At 38.0% G+C, this 22517-nt stretch overlaps 1 long non-coding RNA gene across 35 annotated transcripts in view; it reads right to left on the minus strand.

Moving 5' to 3' along the window:
* LOC141504332 (uncharacterized) overlaps positions 1-22517 on the minus strand; it is a 1263877-nt gene that overhangs the window by 412986 nt on the left and 828374 nt on the right. Inside the window, exon 18 of one of the 35 annotated variants that reach the window (XR_012473308.1) lies at positions 6092-6253. The exons of the other annotated variants lie outside the window; for them this stretch is intronic. This is a non-coding gene — a long non-coding RNA (uncharacterized LOC141504332). The remainder of the gene's footprint in view (positions 1-6091; positions 6254-22517) is intronic. 35 annotated transcript variants of the gene reach the window in all.

The following is a 22517-nucleotide window of genomic DNA, read 5'->3' on the forward strand; positions in this document are numbered from 1 at the left end:
GTCCTTCAATTGGGGAATGGCTTAGCAAACTGTGGTATATGTATGTCATGGAACACTATTGTTCTATTAGAAACCAGGAGGGACGGAATTTCAGGGAAGCCTGGAGGGATTTGCATGAACTGCTGCTGAGTGAGATGAGCAGAACCAGAAAAACACTGTATACCCTAATAGCAACATAGGAGTGATGATCAAGCTTGAAGGACTCATTCATTCCATCAGAGCAACAATCGGGAGCAATTTTGGGCTGTCTACAAAGGAGAGTGCCATCTGTATCCAGATAAGGAGCTGTGGAGTTTGAAAAAAAGTTCAAGGACTATTCTCTTTAATTAATTAATTTATTTTTTTAGGGTTTTTTTTTGTAAGCCAATGGGGTTAAGTGGCTTGCCCAAGGCCACACAGCTAGTTAATTATTAGGTGTCTGAGGATGGATTTGAACCCAGGTACTCCTGACTCCAGGGCCAGTGCTTTATCCACTGTGCCACCTAGCCACCCCTATTCCCTTTAATTTAGGAAAAAACAGATATCTTATTGTCTGATCTTGTTTCCTCTTAGACTTCTTGTCTCTTCTATAAGGATATGATCTCTCTCATCACACTCAATTTGGATCAAGGTACAACATGGAAACAAAGTAAAGACTGACAGATTGCTTTCTCTGGCAGGGTAGGGGGTGGGGGGGGAGGGAAGTAAGATTGGGGGGAAAATTGTAAAACTCAAATAATATCTTTAATAAAAATAAATTTAAAAAGTGATAAGACTAAAAAAATGTAGAGTGGAGCTAAGGGAAGCAGATGACTTTGTGAGAAATCAAGAAATAATAAAACCAAACCAAAAGAGTAAAACACTAAAAGAAAATGTGAAATATCTCAATGAAAAAAACAACTGACCTGGAAAACAGACTGAGTAAAGATAATCAAAAACTTATTGGACTACCTGAAAGTCATGACCAAAAAAAAGTCTACATATCGGATTTCAAGAAATTCTCCAGGAAAACTGCTGGAATATCTTAGAAGCTGAGAGTAAAATAGAAATTGAGAGAATCTACTAATTACCTCCTGAAAGAGATTCCAAAATGAAAACTGCCAGGACTATTATTGTCAAATTTCAGAACTCCCAAGTCAAGGAGAAAATATTGCAAGCAACCAAAAAGAAATAATTCAAATATCCTGGTGCTACAGTCAGAACAAAAAAACAGAAGATTTTGCAATTTCTTCACTAAGGGCTTTTAGGGCTTGGAATATGATATTCGAGAAGGCAAAAGAATTTTAACTAGCTGAAATTTTTTAATAGCTGAATTTTAATAGCTGAAAATTAACTTCCCATCAAAACTGAACATACTCTTTCAGGGGAAAAGCTGTATATTCAATGAAATAGGAAACTTTGAAACTTCTGGATGAAATGATCAGAACAGAACAGAAAGTTTGATCAAGTACAGGTGAAGCATAAAGAGGGTGGACAGAAAGGGGAAATCATGAGGGACTTAATAATGTTGAGCTGTGTGTATTCCTGCAAGGGAATTTGATACTGATAACTCATAAGAACCTTCTCATTTATTAGGGCAGTTGGAAGATATATTAACAATACAGAGGAGGAAGTTGAATTTGAAGTTATAATAGATTTTAAAAAGATGGAGCAAATGTGGGAGAAATGAATGTACTGGAGAAAGGGAAAGGAGAGGTAGAATGGGTTATTTCACATAAAAGGGGCAAAACAAAGCTTTTTCAGTGGAGTAGAATAAGGGGAAAGTGTGGGTGAGTGAGCCTTACTCTCATCAGAAGTGGCTCAGAGAGGAAATAACATAGATACTCAATTAAGTATAGAAATCTACCTTACCCTAGAATAAAAAAAAGGAGAGGAAAGGGATGGAAGAAAGAGGATGGAGGAGGGGTGAGGTGATAGAAGAGAGGGAAGATCATGGGAAATGGTAAGCAAATGCAGCATATTTTTGAGGAGGGACAGGGTGAAAAGAAAGAGAGAATAGATAAATAGGAGTGGGGGAAATAGGATGGATAGGAATATAACTAGTAATAGCAACTGTGGGGGAAAATATTGAGACGCAAATTCCCTGATGGACTTATGATAAAGAATGCTATTCATACCAAAGGAAGAGCTGAAGTTCTCTGAATATAGACTGATATATACTTTTTTCTCTCATTTTATTTTTCTTGAAGTTTCTTTTCATGTGTGAGAGGCTATATTTACTTTTACCACATGACTATTATAATGTTTTTCATGGCTACACATCTTTAGCCTATACCAAATAACTTGCTTTCTCAGTGGGGAAGTGAGGTGGGAGGAAGAGGTAGAATTTGAAACTTAAAGTTTGGGAAGTAAATATTGAAACTTGCTTTTGCATGAAGCTAGGGGAAAATTTTAAAATAAACTAAATAAACTAAACAAAATTTAAAAACACAAATAAACAGACTAAAATGGTCATTCCCTACTTGACAAATAATCAAAGAATATAAACTAGTGTTTTCAGATGAAGAAATTAATGCTATCTCTATAAGAAAAAATGCTCTAAATTATTTTTGATTAGAGACATTTAAACAGCTCTGAGGTATCACTCCATAACTATCACATTGGTTAAAATGACAAAAAAGGAAGATGAGCAGTGTTGGATGGGATGTTGACACTAATGCATTACTGGTGGAGTTATGAACTTATATAACCATTCTCAAAAGCAATTTAGAACTATTACTGAAAAGCAATAAAGCTGTGCATACCCTTTGTTCCAGCAATACTACTGCTATGTATATATTTCAAAGTGATCACAAAAAGGGGAAAAGATACACATGTACAAAAATATTTATAGCAGCTCTTTTCGTAGTGGCAAAGAATAGGAAACTAAAGAGATGCCCTTCAATTGGGGAATGACTGAACAAATGATGGTATATGAATGTGAGGAAATACTCTTATTCTGTAAGAAATCTTGATTGGGAGGACTTCAGAAAAGCCTGGAAAGTCTTGCCTGAATTGATGATGAATGAAGTGAGCAGAACCAGGAGAACATTGTACACAGTAATAGAAATACCATGTGATGATCAACTATGATAGGTTTAGCTCTTTTCAGCAGCTCAATGACTCCAGTTCCACTACAGCTAGGTGGCACAATGGATAGAGTACTGGATCTGAAGTCAGGAAAACTCATCTTTGTGAGTTCAAATCTGGTTTCAGACCTTTACTGGCTGAATGACCCTAGGCAGCAAATCATTTAACCTTGCTTGCCTCAGTTCCTCATCTTAGAATCATGAGGATGGCCATGCAATAACAATAGTAATATGATTTGAACATCTGGAGTAAGAGGGGTGGGCAACAAGTACTTCAATTAGCAGGGTAAATGATGAGTACCTATTTCTTCCTGGGTACTAGTCAAGGCAAGCCTTTATAGGGTCCTGGTGCCAGGTGATGCATCATAGAAGGATGATATACTAATAACTTTATTGGATCAGTTCTGAATTCATATTGTTGAATAGAAATTTAGAGGGATGGAGACTTGGATAGAAGGGACAAGGTGTCAAGAGAATTTCACCCTAGTCCTCTTATATAGCTGGTATCAATTGAGAGTCAAGTTAGGTTGAAAGAGCCTTTGTAGGAGTTTCTGAGCACAGTACAAGAGTGTTAGGTTTGCCTATCATTTATTCCAGATGAGTATCACTTCTCATTTGACTTCTCAGTCATATTCACTCACTCAACCAAAAGATCATATATTAAACGACTATTACAGCCTAGGCACTGTGATAAGGCTGAGGATATAATAAGAACAAAAAGACAGTTCCTATCTTCAAGGAGTTGATTATCTAATGGGAATATTCCATTCTTTCTAATTTTCTTTTAAACCAAATGGAAGCAAATTTACAACTACGTTATTGTTGGGTCTATAAAAAATAATGATACTTCTAAATGCATGCTGTAGGACATAGGCCTGGAAGCAAATTCAGATATCATTGAATCCATGCCCCTTATATTTTACAAAGGAGAAAAGGAGCCCCCAAAAGGTCAAGATCTTGTCTAAGACTATACAGGTAATAAGCAACAGAGCTGAGATTCAGACTTAGGACTTCTACCTACAAATAAACTCATTTTCTCTCATACATGTTACTTCCATATAAATGTATGTATATAGTTAGTTAGTTGTTTAGTTGTTCTCTTTTCTTGAGGAAAACCAAAATGACATCACTGTATTAGTCCTATAGTATATCCCACTGTGGCTGATCAGAACAATATGAACTTGGAGTTCTCTACACAAGGTAGGGCATAAATTATCCATGTGGATATCAGGATTAGATTCTCTAAACTTGTGCATCCCATATTTCCTTTGAACTCCTTCCATTCTACCTTGTCTATAGAGCACAGTACCCTCTCTGATGAGGATACGCCATGCTGAATGGTCCTGTACCAGTATCTCCCATATTACACAAACAATTCCAGAGTTCTTAACAGAGACCTTGAGAGGGTCTGTGTATTGCTTTTTCTGACACCTCCCCAACCTCCCTGGTAAGCTCTTGCCCTGTAAGAGTTCTCCATAAAATAGTCTTTTTTGGCAAGCACTCTCTGTAGTAATATTTGAAGGCTTGAAAGTTTAGTTGGAGAAAGGACCTCAATATCTCCTGCCAGGTGATCTTCAGAATCTTATTAAGACAATTTAAATGGAAATCCTGGAATGGTCCAGGATTCACAGTCATATAGCAATGAGGTCAGTACAATGGCTCTGTAGACCTTCAGTCTGGTAGTCAGTCTAATACCTCTTCTCTCCCACACTTTCTTTTGCAGCCTCCCCAGTACTGAGCTAGCTCTGGCAATGTGAGTGTCAACTTCATTATCAATGTGTGCAGCCCTGGAAAGTATACAGCCAAGGTAAGAGAATTTATCAGCAATCAAAACTCCATTTGCTGTAACTGATGGTACCACATATGGATGGTGTGGTACTGGCTGATAGAGCACCTGTTGTTTTCTTGGTGTTGTTAGGCCAAAATTAGCACAAGCAGCAGAGAATGGATCCATTCTTTGCTGCATTTCTACTTCAGAAGTTACATTGAAAACACAATCAACAGCAAAAAGAAAATTATGCGGCAATACTCTCACAACTTTGGTCTTGCTTGTAACTTTTTCGAACTGAAGAATTTACCATCATCACAGACCTTGATGCCAAATTTGTCCTCATTGAAGGTGTTTGGCAACATAGCTGAAAATATCATGTTAAAAAGCAGGGAACAAGTATGTAGGCCTCCTTTACTCCATTGATATATAGTGAGGGTGTGGGGGTCAGGAGTGTGATACCCCCGCAAGGGACCTGGAAATTTGCATAAAATTTTTTGACCCTCCCTTCATATCAGAAGAAATTTGAGTTTTCCTTTTTTCTTTTATGTGGTATTTAGAGTATAAAATTTGGGTTAATATTATAAATCTATTTTATGCATTTCTGAGTTTCTAATTTTTTCTTTTGTGCTGTCTTCTGGCCTTCACATGTCATCTATGGCTTCTGCAAAACTCCTCCAAAATTACCATTTAATTTTTATGTCAACTGCAATATATCAAAACAGGGATAGTCTCAATACTAACTGTACATGAATTTGGCTGAGAGAATACAAATGCATTGGGCAAGTCACTGTACCTCCCTGGGTTGTGGTTTCTTCAATTTGTAAAATGAGAGGGTGAGACTAGATTAAATGGTCCCTAGGTTCTGCCTCATTGAAATTCAATTCATTTTCAAGTCAAGACATTACCTTATGATATCACCGATTGAAAATGGACTGCCATCATCATCATCATCATCATCACCATTACCCAACACCACTCCAACCATAATAGCAATAGCAACTACAAATCTGATCCTCTTCCTTCTGAGTTTATGGCATCTTTTATTTTCTCAGTAGTAGCAAATCTGTAGGTGACATTGACATTTTGCAAGCATCCTAATATATATAAACATCAAGACTAATGTATTTAAAAGAACCAGAAGTGACCTGCAGAGTGTTGGATGCTATTGTTTATAGAAAGACATGGATTTTTCTTTCCATACATGGGGGGAGAGAGTTCTCAAATCATTGAGAACCTGTATTCGTGAGTGGACTACATCCCAATGAATAAATACCTTCAAAGTAGTTCATTAGGGAAGCCTCAGACTTCTCTTTATGCAAGCATTTTCTTGACTGGTTTTGGAAATGCTTTTACAGCCTAGGGCATCGTCTTTTATTTCCTCATTGATTGAGAATCTTCATAGTTTGAGTGTGCATTAAATTTTCTTGGAAACAACCTAAAATCATTCAGAGACCAGAGCAGCAGGTAAATAAGGGAGTGTGGTGATTTCAGTTAAGTTTAAATGAGGCATGATCAAAATCAATAGATGCATTTGTGTGCTTTGTCCATATATCCGTTTTGCAAAACAAAACAAACAAACAAAATCTAACCTCTCACTGACCTTTCTAATTAATGACAGCATCACTACAATAAGTCCACAATCAACCCAGATAACTATTTTGAAAGGCAATATCCGTCAAGATATATTGTAGTAGATAGGAATCAACTCCACCAACAGAAGTGTTAAGTACAATTCTGGTGAGGTTTATTTGTCAGTAAAGTCATTCTGATCTAACATACTTTATTTAGCATTTGCTATGGTACTGTGCTGGGGAAGATAGAAGAAACAAAAATTTTAAAGTTCCATGACCTCAAAGAATTTATATTCTATGGGTAAAATAGAGATCAAATTAGGTGATAACACTCAGAAAAGTGTAGGGGAAAGCATTGGAGGTCTGGGTCTTAGTTTAACAATTAACTAGTTGTAAGACCTCAGATAAGTCACCTCCCTTCCCAATTTTTTTTTCATCTGTGAAATGAGGGTTGTTTGGATTAGGTGAGTTTTTACATGCAGCTTGAAATGTTTAAACTCTATTCTTCCTAAGTTTACAGAAGAACCATTGAACTGGGCATTACAGGGCCACCTTTTCTTAGAATGCTTCACTGCTCTCCTCACCCCAAACAAGATAGAAGCTCCTTGACCCACTCTTGGCCTCATCCTTCTACAGGTAACTTACTCATGACAGTAAAGAAAAGCTCAGTTATTTGAGCTGTTTCATTCTGACTTTTCGAGAGGTCATTTGCACCTGAAAGTCAGACTGAAACTTAAAGGGTTGGGAACCCACACCACTGCCCCCGTGTCCTGTCCCCTTCCTCCTTCCTCCTTCTGTATTGACACATTTTTTCTTTTGGACAAATTTAACCCAGCTTCTGCAAAACAAAACTCTCTCTCCTCCTACGTATATTCATGCTCACATTCTTTCTCTCTTTCCTCACTTCCTATCTCCTCTACTGAGATACCCTCTTTGCTGCTCTGGCTCCTAAAATAGCATGGTGCTCCTCCTAGTTGGTACCCTAAAACTCCTTGGCTATTCCTACTTTCCTTACCCATGCTTCAGGGAAACTACCCAGACTAGAACTGCTCCAAAATTAGATTTGATTTCATCTCCTTTTGACTGGAAAAAGTCAGGGATCACTTGTGCTTACCTTTTCCCCTCCTGTCTCACCTTCTGGGGCTAAGGGCAGTGCTTCTCTGACCTAAAAAAAATCTGACTTTTTTGGAATGAGTTATAGGAATATCTAGTGATTGAAGGGCACCTTCAGGTCACTGCCACCCACAACTCCTTACTGGCATTTGATTATTATTATTTGAGGGGAGGAGGCTGGGAAAGGCAGATGAAAGGAATCCCCTCCCCCAAGCCCAGCCTGCAATACAGTGTAAACTGAATGTGTGTGGATGGGAACTTGGCCATGGGCAGCGGCCAAGGATCTCCAAGTTTTCACAGGATGTACTTGGAAAAAAACAATATATTATTGAAAAGGGCTTGTCAGTTAGCCAGCCCGCCTCTGTCCCATCCTAACATTGTATCCTCTCCCCTGGCCTCAATTCCTCATCCTGTATCCCTGACTGAGAGGTTCATTCTTCCTCACATTTGTTTTAATAGGAGTTGCATAGAAGCAGTTGTACTTAGGAATAAGAATATTTAAAGACTTGAAAATAGAGCTATAACAGTAGCTGATCTAGAACAGATTGCCCTTTTCAATGATCAGAAGCAATCAAACAGTTGACTCTCTGAACCTGGGAATCTCTGAACCTGAGGCCACCGGGTCATCTTGACCTGAACTTGATTAGTAGGCAGGTGGAAGAAGGGTGACACATTCCCTTCACTGAACTTCCCTTTTTTGAGCTAGGACTTTTTGTTTGTTTAACCCAAGCAAGCAAGCAAGCTGTTGTACGTTTTTGAGAAATAGGAGGTGATGACAGATATGAAATGAGGATGGTTGGAACAGCAAAGTGACCCACTGAACTAACATGGGCCCCTTTGGTAGGCATGCAGTACAAACCGATCTGGAATTCAAAAGAGGAAATTTTGACTTCAGGTCCCAACTCTGCCACTTACTTCACTGTGGAACCTCTGGCAAATAATATCACCACTCTGAGCTTCCTCAGTTTCTTTCTTTATAAAATGAGAGATTTAGCTTAGATGTTCTCTAGAGTTCTTAAGCTTTGATCCTGTGAACTTTTAACTTAATCATCTTCCTATCAACATAAAAATGCTGTCCAATTAAACGGTATTATTAGGGGGAAATTGTGGCAGGCAAAATAAGACACTTTTAATTTTCTTGATAAACTCTTGTTTAGAATTCACTTAATAGTAGGAGGTCTAATAAAACTAAGGTATAAATTTGTCAAGTTATAAGCATATAGTAGGGAAGGGATTGATAGCCTCCTAAACCCAGACCCATATACTTTTACTACTAAAAGTGTGGGATGTTAAGTAGTTGAGGTAGTAGATAGAATACAGGAACTGGAGTTAAGAAAACCCATGTTCAAATTCTGCTTCTAAATATTACTAAGTGTGTGACCATGGACATCTGTCTATCTTTCTGTCTGTCTCTCCATATGACTCTCTCTCTCTCTCTTCTGTTTCTATCTCCCTGTCTGTTTCTCTTGCTGTCTCTCTTGACCCCATGTAACTCCTAAAAAAACTTCCAATAAGTTAAATATGAGTTGTGATCTCTATAAGTGGAGGGAGATCACAGATCCTTGACATGATCTCTGGCAAATAATATCATCTCAGTCTCAGTTTCCTGGATTGTATAATATGGTTGTAATTTTTCAACTCTTTTATTCTATGGCTATGACTTAAGTCTCTTAGAATAGAATTAGCTTGATTGTTTACCCTCAAAGTTATATCATGTTCTTAAAGGTGCTTGATTCAAAAATAGATGGATTTCAATTCCTCCCCTCAAGCTTTGGGTCAAGTCTTGACTCGACAAGAAAATATAGTCCACAGGAAGCTAGGTGGCACAGTGGACAGAGCACCGGCCCTGGAGTCAGGAGTACCTGAGTTCAAATCCGGCCTCAGACACCTAATAATTACCTAGCTGTGTGGCCTCGGGCAAGCCACTTAACCCCATTGCCTTGCAAAAAAAAAAAGAAGAAAGAAAATATAATCCAGGTTCTTAGGATTAGGCAAAGACATGGAGGCCAGTAGTTTCTGTACTATTTGATCCCATCAACATGCAAATCACCTCATAATTTTTGTTTTTAGGTTTTTGCAAGGCAAATGGGATTAAGTGGCTTGCCCAAGGCCACATAGCTAGGTAATTATTAAGTATCTGAGACCGGATTTGAACCCAGGTACTACTGACTCCAAGGCCGGTGCTTTATCCACTGCACAGCCTAGCTGCCCCTATTCCCTTTAATTTAGGGAAAAACAGATATCTTATTGTCTGATCTTGTTTCCTTTTAGACTTCTTGTCTCTTCTTTAGTATATGATTTCTCTCTCATCACTCAATTTGGATCAAGGTACAACATGGAAACAAAGTAAAGACTGACAGATTGCTTTCTGTGGGGGGGGGGGGTAGGGAAGTAAGATTGGGGGGAAATTGCAAAACTCAAATAATATCTTTAATAAAAATAAATTTAAAAAGTGATAAGACTAAAAAAAATGTAGAGTGGAGCTAAGGGAAGCAGATGACTTTGTGAGAAATCAAGAAATAATAAAACCAAACCAAAAGAGTAAAACTAAAAGAAAATGTGAAATATTTCAATGAAAAAAACAACTGACCTGGAAAACAGACTCAGTAAAGATAATCAAAAACTTATTGGACTACCTGAAAGTCATGACCAAAAAAAAAAGTCTACATATCGGATTTCAAGAAATTCTCCAGGAAAACTGCCAGGATATCTTAGAAGCTGAGAGTAAAATAGAAATTGAGGGAATCTACTAATTACCTCCTGAAAGAGATTCCAAAATGAAAACTGCCAGGACTATTATTGTCAAATTTCAGAACTCCCAAGTCAAGGAGAAAATATTGCAAGCAACCAAAAAAAAATAATTCAAATATCCTGGTGCTATAGTCAGAACAAAAAAACAGAAGATTTTGCAATTTCTTCACTAAGGGCTTTTAGGACTTGGAATATGATATTCGAGAAGGCAAAAGAATTTTAACTAGCTGAAATTTTTTTAATAGCTGAATTTTAATAGCTGAAAATTAACTTCCCATCAAAACTGAACATACTCTTTCAGGGGAAAAGATGTACATTCAATGAAATAGGAAACTTTAAAACTTTCTGAATGAAATGATCAGAACAGAACAGAAAGTTTGATCTTTAAGTATAGGTGAAGCATAAAGAGGGTGGACAGAAAGGGGAAATCATGAGGGACTTAATAATGTTGAGCTGTGTGTATTCCTGCAAGGGAAGATGATACTGATAACTCATATGAATCTTCTCATTTATTAGGGCAGTTAGAAGGAAGATATATTAACAATACATAGGAGGAAGTTGAATTTGAAGCTATAATAGATTTTTAAAAGATGGAGCAAATGGGGGAGAAATGAATGTACTGGAGAAAGGGAAAGGAGAGGTAGAATGGGTTATTTCACATAAAAGGGGCAAAACAAAGCTTTTTCAGTGGAGTAGAATAAGGGGAAAGTGTGGGTGAGTGAGCCTTACTCTCATCAGAAGTGGCTCAGAGAGGGAATAACATAGATACTCAATTAAGTATAGAAATCTATCTTACCCTAGAATAAAAAAAGGAGAGGAAAGGGATGGAAGAAAGGGGATGGGGGAGGGGTTAGGTGATAGAAGAGAGGGAAGATTATGGGAGATGGTAAGCAAATGTAGCATATTTTTGCTGCTGCCCCCAAATCACCTCATAATTTACAAATGATTTTCATGGTTTCCAGAATAAAAAAATGGACATTTCTTGTCTTGATTCAAGCTTTGTTTATCTCACATGTATTCTGTAATATTTTCCCTCTTGCTATGAATCAGAGAGAACATTTGTAATAGTGATTGGGTTGTGTTAGTCTTTTCCCTCCATTGTTGTTATAAAGCTTCATTATGCTTGCCTGTGCAAAAAGAATCCTATAAATCTGGTATCTGCCCTTTAGAAACCAGAGGTGCTTCTTTAGTCCTAATAAGCAAAGTGGTACTAAAAGGTAGCAGAGTTGTAAATGGGGCTCAGCTCTTGGCTTTCAGAGCAAAGCAGAGTTTCTGAACATGTGACTTGTGATTTTGATTTTTAAAATATTTTGATAATTGCATTTCAATATAATTGGATTCCTTTGTAATCCTATTTTTAAATTTTATGCATTTAAAAATATCCCAAGAAAGGGTTCCAGCAGTGTCCAGTAAATAAAACGTGGTTATAAACCCCTGCTCTCAAGTGCCACTGTCTATGGTTGGAGAAGGCTACTTCTTTATTCTTTGTGACTGCTATCATGACCTTCTTGGGGAGACATTCTCACTGTACAGATCTTGAATTTCCTTGCCTTACCATCCCTTTCCTATAGTCTGTTTTCTTCCCCATAGCCAGGGAAGTAGGTCAGACAGTCTGGAGGACAAAGTACCCCTTCCCACTGAAGTTGGACTGTCCTGTCCTGTTCTTTCTCCTCCCTGGAATGAATATGCCCCAAAGATAGTTGAAGCTAGCTATGCTTCTGATAAATAGTATCACATGGGAGAATGCATGTACTAAGTAATGGTGATGGTGATGATGATGATGATGATGATGTTGATAAAAAAACAATAACCCTCTTAAATGCAACATATCTTCCATGCCACAAATGGGAGGAAACTATAGTCTCAAAAGTGCCAAACAAGGTTGTGTACACTGGGGATTTCATGACTTCTTAGACTATTATGGTAGCAATGAATATCTGGCAGGAACCTAGAAACACTGGCAAATTGAGAGCTTTAGATGACACTGATTGGGTTAGTACCTCTGCTAAATAGGTCCTAAGAGTCAAAGAAATAAGTAGGGTGGCATAGAATACAGGCTGTCCCTACTTGGAATAAAAAGAGAGGAAAGGTCCTTTAAAACCCTGCAATTTGCCACTTATAGAGGAATTTTGTAATATCATTGGCTTGATCTGGATGGAGGCTTCCATGAGCCTAATTAGAATAGTTCCTCTTATTCAGATTATATCTGGGTTACAATCTAGAGAATATAATAGATGTCCTGGCAATTATAACAGATAAATTAATTCCCCTGACCAAATGAATTGCAGCTATGGTCACTACAGATTAGTAGACTGACAGAAGATACCATGAGAGGGTTTCTTTATGTACTCTGTCTTTCTATATAAATTCTTCTACAAATTCCTATGCCAGTTAACAATAGAAGCTGTAATTATGTCACTTAGATTGCAAAAATTGTTGAGTACCTAATGAATACTGAGCAAGATATGACCAGAGTACATTCTTTCTCCTGGACTAACAGACTAAAAATCTCTATCCCACAAATATAGATTTCAAAATATACTGGAGAACCTTGTTACCCCCAGTCACTCACTTGGATATGACGGATCATAAATATTTTAAAATAACAATATTTTAATAGGTGTTACTTTCCCAGATATTAATAATTTACAAGTTTCATGACATGAAAAATCTGAAAAATAAAGACCTGTCAGAAGAAATCTTTTAAAAAAATCACTTGAGATTAGTATGATCTTGTTTGCCCCTAGAGTTGTACTGAGGATTCTCTCAGTGCATCCCTATATTAATGTTAACTACAAAAGTGGTTATTTTTTACACTGTCCTATAATTTAAAAAGCATTAAATGAGTTTTTGAATATTAAATATTACTGAGACATCAAATATGAAAAAGGGAAGAGCAGGATAAGCTTTATCCTAGAACTGCTTCTATTAGAATCCTATCCACTAAATTTACTCCAAGTCACTGAATCCCAAAGCATGACCAGTAGTCCTGACTTTTGTCCTGGCATTGGGCTTGGATGACTCTGGTGAGTGAGGCTGATGACTTAGTACAACTCTTCCTCACTTAAAATCCAATTAACTCGGTGAGTCAAAATATCATCTTATGATGTCACTGATCTTCCAAATGAAAGACAAACAATATTCACCAGTTTTAGAATGAGATAACAATATTTTAGGTAGCCATTTAAGGAATTCCAAAGTACTTTCAGGCATCATTTCATTTGATCCTCTCAATAGTGCCATGCTTTTGTGGCCCTTTTTGAGAAGACCATAAATTCTCAGCTAGAAGGGACCTCCTTTTTCAAATACTCAGTATAATTCTCTCAGTTTATACATGAAACTGAGTCTACAAAAAGCTAAATGATCTGCCCAGGGTCATACAAAAAGGAAATGCCTGATACAGGATTCAAACTTAGGTTTTAGAGTCTGAGACCAGCATTTATTTTGAATAAATAAATCCATTATTCAGTTATTCTTTTATTTGGTTTATTTGACTTATTAGGAGTAGAAGACAGTGAGATGGACAATAGTTCAACTGAACATTTTAAAATTAATTTCCAGCTCTGCCTGTCAATAATAGCCTTTGTCAGCAGGGGGTCATCTCAAAAGAAATGCTCCATGTTTGAAAATAAACAGGACATCTGAATGAAATCCCTCCACATGAGAATCACAAACCTTTAGACAGTTCAGTGTCTGGGACTGGCTTCTTGAGGACAAGACCCTTCATCTCCATTCTCACTTCCTAGATCACAACAGTTTCCCAAACCCTCCTATTCTCTGTGAAGTAATTCTTCCTGGCCTCCTCCCCTTCCCCTTTTGCCTGTGAAAGTTGAATCTATCACTGGCCAGAGCAAGTCCCAGCATTAATGTGTGGCTTTGGGTTCACTGGGCCGTTGTTTTGGCCTAAGCATACTGAAGAAGCACATGGTCATGTTGCCAATGAGGCACAATGAAAAGATCATTGAATTTGAAGTCAGGGAGAACCCGTATTCTAATTTCAGATTTTGACCTTGATTTCTCTGACCTTCAGTATCTGTAAAATGGAGATAAAATATCATCTATTTCTCAGGGTTGTAACTATTTATTATCCCCATCAGTAAAATGGGGATAATCATAGCAGCAACCAACTTTTCAGGATTGTTATGAGAACAAAATCAGAAAACATTTCTAAAGTGTTTTTCAAATGTTTGTTTCTGTATCACTTAGCACAGTGTAGTGTTAGTAAATCTAGAAAACATTTTTATAAGTGTTTGTTGACTGTGAAGAGCTAATTTTTTAAGTACAAAGCAATTTAATATTCAGGTTCATTAAAAAGCACATTGCCCAAAGTTGGGAAGAGGATAGTAAGTATGATGGTGTGGCCAAAACCTCTCTAAAATAAAATCTACTTTGGGCCCTCATGAAGACTTAAACATGGAGAAGGTTCATATTTTCAAACTGCTGTGGTTCTCCTCACTCTTGTCAGAGCTGAACCTCTGAACCTGACTTTGGGAACCAGAAATGTACATTTATTTAAAGAAAGGCACAGGACATTAGCCATAGGTTATGGAGATAATCATCTTTCTCCTTCCAAAGCCTGTCATCCCACTTGTTCTCTTTCTAAACTTCCATTAACCCATGGAGAACTCAGGGAAAGGACATGTTTGAAGACTTGTTACTACTTCTCTGAAATGTCTGAGAAAAATGATAAATAAGTGTATGTTGCTTTTGGAAAATCTATGAAAAGTCAGTACACTTATTTCAGTGATAGTCAAAACTGTTTCATAAATTGTAAAATCTCTCATTTTCTTTCCCTCTTTGCCATGCCCATTGCCACCACCCTCAAAGAGGTCCATCCTTTCTATCTCATGGCTAACTGTAGTAAGCCTATCTCAAGGTCTATGAGGCTTTCCTCAGTGATCCAAAGGCCTTCAATGCTAATCTTTTTCTTTTTAACTTTTGCAGAATTGGTGATGTTATCTTGAATTCTTTTCAACTATAAATACTAATGAAAACTTAAAAATTTTGACTTTTATACACTCTTCCTCCCTCTTAACTAGACAAAAACTAGATGACTGATATTACCTGGAGAGTTAAAAAGAGATTTTGGCAAACATCTAGACAACCTGTAGACAAAAGGAATCCTCACTATCACATATTGGACAAGAGTTGTCCTTGGAGTCTTCTCTGAATCCCCAGCAACTGGCAAATTCTCCCTTCACACAGTAGGTATTCTATTTTTTTATGGTGATGGAGCATTAGGTTTTGCTTATCAGCATACTCAGGATTCTTACTAGGTGCTTTTCATCACTTTTTTTTTTGGCCCTCATTGTTTATACAAATCTCCAGAGAGTCTGGAGTAGAACATGTGTTTCCTTAATTAAAAAATGCTTTTTCCCTCTATGTTTCATGTTACAGTTTTGTTTCTATATGCCCTTCACTCTTAAGAGGGATTGATTGTATAGCCACACTTAATGAGTGGGCACGTGTGCACACGTGTTCATGTTATTTTTTTTCTCCATGGGGCAGACTCTCTCAAAAATAACTCAACCAAAACAGCCTAAATGTAAAAAATTTACTTAGGAGATTCACCTGGCTCAGAAACTTTGAAAAGCAATATAGACAGACTGTGTTCCTCATGTGGTGACAAAAGCAAACTTCTGAGATCATAGGACAGGCAAAGGTGACAGACAAGTGGGGCAAGCAGAGTAGCTGCAACCATAAGATCCCCAAGTCTGTTTTGAAAGTCTCTGAGTTGGAGGCGGCTAGGTGGTACAGTAGATAGAGCACTGGCCCTGGAGTCAGGAGTACCTGAGTTCAAAGGCTGCCTCAGACACTGAAGAATTACCTAGCTGTGTGGCCTTGGGCAAGCCACTTAACCCCATTGTCTTACCAAAAAAGAGAAAGTCTCTGAGTCTCTGAAGCTTGTTTTCCTACTCTTACTTTCCTCTGTGACAAACTGGAATGATCTGTGATTTTGATGATTGCTGATCTCAACCATGTCTAACTTAACACTTAAGACTGAAGGAGTTGCCTAACTCTCAGAAAGATGACTTGGCAATGGTCTCATAGCTAGTAAGTCTCAGAATTGGGATCTGAACCCAAGTGTCTCCAATCAATACTTCAGTGACTATATCATGATGCCACTTGGAGGACAATAAATACAATTATCATAATTGACCATTATAAAATTCTTTGAAGTTTGAAAAATGTTTAACATATATTAACTCATTGGAGTTTCACAACAATCCTACATAGCTGATATTATCCCCATTCCACAGATGGAAACATCTCTGCTTATAGAAGCTGCTGGGTAGCACAGTGGGTAGAATACTGGGCTCAAGGTCATGAAGATCTAAACTTCAAACCTATCTCAGATCCTTACTAGCTGTGTGACTCAAGATAAGTCATTTAACCTCATTCAGTCTCAATTTCATCTGTAAAATGGGGATAAGAATAGATCCTCCCTTGTGAGATTATTGTGAGGCTCAAATGAAACAAAATACATAAAATATTTTATAAACTTTAAAACTCTATGGAAATACCAGCTCTTAGTATTTTTACTGCCATGATAATATGAATATTAACAACATTACAACTATTACTACCATTACTAAACTAAACCAAAGAGAGGTGAAATGATTTGCTTATAGTTATATAGATATTAAGTGCTGGAATCAGGCTGAAGTCTATCTCAGCTCCAAATCTAAATACTGTCCACCAAAGTGGAGAAAGAAGGAAGACAGGGAGAGGGAGAGGGAGAGGGAGAGGGAGAGGGAGAGGGAGAGGGAGAGGGAGAGGGAGAGGGAGAGGGAGAGGGAGAGGGAGAGGGAGAGGGAGAGAGAGAGAGAGAGAGAGAGAGAGAGAGAGAGAGAGAGAGAGAGAGAGAGAGAGAGAGAGAGAAGGCAATGAGGGGGAAAAGAAAGGAAGAGGAAAGAAGAGAAGGGAGGAGATGGAGAAGAGGGAGGGAAAGGGAAGGATGGGGAGATAAAGGGAGCAGGGAGGGAAGGGAAGAGAAAGGGGAATGGAGAAGAAAATCTCTCAGAAGTCTGATCTGGCCCTTATTATGGCAGGTTGCTAGCCTTGCTTCCACTTCCCCTCTAGACACAATGTTTGCCTTTATTTTGATTGTTTTCCCATATTGCAACGGGTCTCATTGAAGAGTTGACAAGACCATTTCTAAAGGCATCCTAAGGTAATGTGGGAGTAATAACATAATGAACTCTCATTTCTAACTTCCTAAGGTCCCCCTAGTTCTTGGCTTCAGTCCCTCTTATTTTAAGAGTGAGAACAAAAGTAAGGCGAGGCTTCTAAAGCAAACCCTTGGTTTTGGTCTCACTTTCCCTTAATGCTGCATGGTTTCTTGACACCCCCCCCCCCCGCCCCAGCACTGGGCTGGGCCCCTAGGTGTTATCTAGAGAATCAGATAGATGGTCATGCCAATAAGGGGATACTTTACTATATAACAAGCCAAGAAAGACAAAAACAGACAGCTTATAAAACCCGACTTAGGGCCAGGGTTCACCCATCACCTCTTTCTATATTGCTTATTGCTTACTAGCTGTGTGGTTGGCTTCCCTTTGTGAATCTTTCCTCTTAAGAGTCTCACTTTCTTAATATGTAAAACAATGAGGTTATAACAGATAACCTAAAATTCTTCTATCTCTAAATCCTTCCACATATCCTTCTAAGGAAGTCTTGGAGAAAACGAATTATAGGGTCCAGAAGAAGTAGGGTGAAAAAAACCCCAATGCTCCAGCTGCAGAATCAGGCAAGATGAGCAGACACTAGTGCTGACAGCAGGAATAACAGTGAAGAACAGGAGACTAGCATTTGAGCAGGCTGCTCTCTTCCCAGCCAGGGGATTTTTGAAGCAGGCTCCAAACCACAGGCAACAAATGGGGTTTGGTCACTGCCAGCCACGGAGTTTAAGAAAAAAAAAATTCAACAAATAAAGAAGGCATTTATTAATGAAAGAACCAGGTTCAGCATGGTCTCTTTTATCATTAAGGTTTACATTTTGTTTTCATTTATCATGGGTTGTTTTACTTTCATTCCACTGTTCTGTGTCTTTTTTTTTTTTATCGTTCCTTCTGGTTGACCCTTTCTTTGAAATTCAGTAAACATTAATTAAACATCAACTACATGCAAGTCATTTTGCTAGACTCCAGCTTTACAAATACAAAAATACAACCATTCCTGACTTCAAGGAACTTACATTCTACTGGCTTTATACAACAGTGAACAGATAATTATATACAAATAATTGGGGAGGGGAGGTACAAAGTAACCACTGGATGGGGAAGTGGAATGAGAATAAGCTTCACACGAGAGTGGGAATCTGCAGTGGCCCTAGAAGGGAGTTAGGGATGCCAAGAAATGGGGATGAGGAAGAAGAGATTTTTTTTTCTGTAAGAATAGAGCAAGCCAGGATATGGGAAGAAGAAGAAGAAGAAGAAATGGAATTTTGGCTATAAGAACCAGTAAATAATCTAATTTGGCTATAATAAAATCTTTGATAGAAATGAGCCTGGAAAAATAGACTGGAGCCAGACTGGGGACTTTAAATGGCCAAGTGGAGGAGAAAATATTTTATCCATGAAGACTAGAGGAAACCCTGAATTTGAAGTTTGATACCTGCTCTTTACTGTGCTAGTGTTTAGCATTGTGAAAAGCACACAGTTGCCACTTGATGCATGTGGACTGATTGCCTGTCTGACTGATTGCACCTATGGCTAGCATCATCAATTGAAAGCAAAACACTTTGTGATATTCTGTGTATTGCCCATCCACCCACTCACTGACTGATTCTCTCTCACCACAGACTTTAGTCTGGAGGGTGCTTCTACTTGGCTGCTTTGAACATCACAGGAAACTAAAAGCCAGACGGCCAGGTTCAAGACAAAGGAGGTCACTAGATAGGGTTTTCTTGGTGCATCGTTCAGTGAAAGGATACTTGAAAAGTGGAGTTTTGAGACATTAGATTTTAAAAGAAGCAAGGACAGATGGGCAGGCAAAGACTTCTCCTGGGAGGGGTGGCAGGAGGGTATTTCTCTCCATAGATCCTGGATCCAGAAAGAAACTGAAGCAGACACTAGGTTTCAGCGAGACTCCCTGTAAACAGAGTTGTGATAAACATGGTCCTTTTGCTCTGATTTGTTTACGCACAGTCTTAGAAAAAACTGGAACATTAGGATTTCTACCCCTCGTGCAGCAGCAAATAGTGACTAAATATGTGTGTGTGTGTGTGTGTGTGTGTGTGTGTGTGTGTGTGTGTGTGTGTACCCTGTCCCCCAGCCCCTAGAATGAGGGGCCCATTGTGGGAACCTGCCAAAGATAGAGATGAGGAAAGACTGAAAGGTCAGTTAAGCACAAATCAACCCCTGACCCTGCTCCCCATGAGTCCTTTCTTCCCAAGAGATGAACTATTCCTTAGTCCCTCTTCTACCTCAGCACAAGGGAGTCAGGAGACCTTGGTTTTAGAAAATTATTTTGCCCAAGTGAACTTAAATTTCAATATATTTTTGTTGTTACCCATTCAATTATGTCTGACTCTTTGTGACCCCATTTGTAGTTTTCTTGGTAGAGATACTAGAGTGGTTTGTTATGTCTTCCTCCAGCTTATTTTACAAATAAGGAAACTGAGGTAAACAGGCTTAAATGACTTACTCAGGTCATATAGCTAGTAAATGTCTGACGTAAGATTTGAATTTGGGTCCTACTGACTCCAGGACCAGCTCTTTATTCACTATGCCACCAAACTGCCCCTTTATAATCTATAGATTCATCTAACATAAAAGTTGTTTTGTGGTATAGGAGAAAGACATCTGAGAATCTAATTTCAAATGCCTTCTCTCTCACTACTTTTGTGACCTTGAGAAAATTATTTTGCTTTGTCTGAACTGGGTTTTCCTCATGTAAAATGGAGATATTGGACTAGATCAGAAGAGTCAAACTTGTACTCCAGGGTATTATTGAACCAGATCAAAATGTAATTGAAAAAAAATGTTTAACAAAGGCAATACAACATAGATAACATTAACTTGTGGTTTTCTAAGTCAACACATGGCCTGCAGGGATCACCTCTACTTGAGTCTGACACCACTGGAACAGACAGATTCTGAAGACTTTTTCAGCTCTACATTAATGACCCTGTCAAAGATAAGGAATTGGAGAGTTAGCTAGAACAGGGAATAGAGCCTGGAGTCAGGAAGAACTGAGTTCAAATTCCACTTTAGGCACTTTCTAGCTGTGTGAACCTGGGTCAACATAGTCTTACATCTATTTGCTTCAGTTTCCTCATCTGTAAAATGAGCTAAAGAAGGAAATGCCAAACCACTCTAGGATCTTTGTAAAAAAAAAACTGAGTCAGACACAACTGTACTACAACAACAATAAACATGGGGAAACTGAGGTTCAGAGAGTTGATGTCTTACCTGAAATGACAAGCTAGCCACTAGCACAGACAAGATAAGAATCTGAATCTCCTGACTCCTGGTTTTCTGCAATGCCTTTTCTGTTCCTCCAGAATTGTAGTGAGAATCAAATAGGTAAAAAACATTTTGAAAATGATAGGGTGTTAGCCAAATGGAAAATTTAGAAGGGTTGTAGTGATGGAACTCTGACTGAAAGGCATGATGATGTCCTAACATGACAAGGTGCAATAATGAGCTGCCAAAGAACTGAAACTATGAAGAAAAATTATATATGGAATAGTTTTGCTGGTAGGGCACATATTACAAGTTTTGACTGGGGCAAAAAAATTTGTGCTCAAGTGAGTGGTGCAAGAGACACCTCCCTGTTTTGTTTTGCTCTGCTGTAAGCACAAGGTTTTGTTTAATGACACTTATTTATAAATAGAGAATTAAGATGTGTAATTACACTTGTGGGGAGAAGACAGAAACCCTATGATGCCACAATGATTTGAGGTTTGCCCTACAATATTAAATAGTAAATCAAAAAACAAACACATAGCTAGGTGTCAGTCCCTGTGTTAAGTGCTGGAGATACAAAGAAAAGCAAAAGTATAGTTCCTGCCCTGAGGGAACTTACATTCTAATGGGAGAAACAATGCTATATTTAAAGAATCAGGTACTTGTAACCTATTTAGAGATCAGGTGGTAATCTGAGAGGGAAGGCACATGAACAGTGGGCAACAGAGGTAAAGAGAGAGCAAGAACATCACAGGCATAAAGACACAGAATAAGGAAACAAGATGTCATATATTAGGAATGGTAAATTGGCTCATAAAACTAGATCAGAGTACCTGAAAGAGGAAAAAGGTATAAAAAGAAAGAAATGGTTGGAATGGGCCAGGTTTTGAAAGACCTTAAAAATCAATGCCTCCAAAGAGATCAAATAAAGACAGAAAGCATTCATTTGTACAAAAAAAAATTTCCTTAGGAACATTTTTTTATAGCAAAGAACTGAACACTAAAGGTATACCCATCAATTAGCAAATTGCTGGAAAAATTATAGTATATAAATATAATAGAATATCATTATGCCACAAAAATTGGACAAAAGAGTGGATTCATAGAAATTTTGGAACACTCATATGAATTGATGTAGAGTGAAATGAACAGAACAAGAAATATTTTTACAATAGCTAAAACTCTAAGATTAAAAAAACTTTGAAAGCCTTAAAAACACTGATTAATGCAATGATCAGTCAGTTCAGAGGGTTGATGATTAAGGATGTTGTATACCACTTGGCAGAGAGATGAGGGCACTCAAGGGACAGACTGAAATATTTATTTTCAGACACTATCAGTCAATGTTCCATTAGCACATAGTAGATACTTAATAATTGGGTTTTTTGATTGGGGGAGGGGAGAATTTGGGAGGCAAAAAGGGCTTTGCAATAAAGAGGCCAAAAAAAGAAGAAATAAGAGGACGTTTTAGGACTTAAAAAAACATGTAAAGAGACTAGAGGGAGGCTTAGAAAGACACACAAAGAGATTGATTTTGAAATTACTAAGTTGAATTTATATTCTTTTTACAAATTAAAGCTATTAAGGGGCAACTAGGTGGCATAGAGTGGATAGAGCACTGACCCTGGAGTCAGGAGTACCTGAGTTCAAATCCGACCTCAGACACTTAATAATTACCTAGCTATGTGGTCTTGGGCAAACCACTTAACCCCATTGCTTTGCAAGAAAAAATTAAAGCTATTAGTAGTATATATAGCTTCCTTTGGAGATGCCAAGCCAGGGATTCCTGACTAGTTAATCTGTTTCATGATGTTCCAGAACCTGTTGCTAATTGGGATTGGTGATCAGTCTT

Source organism: Macrotis lagotis, chromosome 1 (genome assembly GCF_037893015.1).
Source record: "Macrotis lagotis isolate mMagLag1 chromosome 1, bilby.v1.9.chrom.fasta, whole genome shotgun sequence".
NCBI classification, from domain to species: domain Eukaryota; kingdom Metazoa; phylum Chordata; class Mammalia; order Peramelemorphia; family Peramelidae; genus Macrotis; species Macrotis lagotis.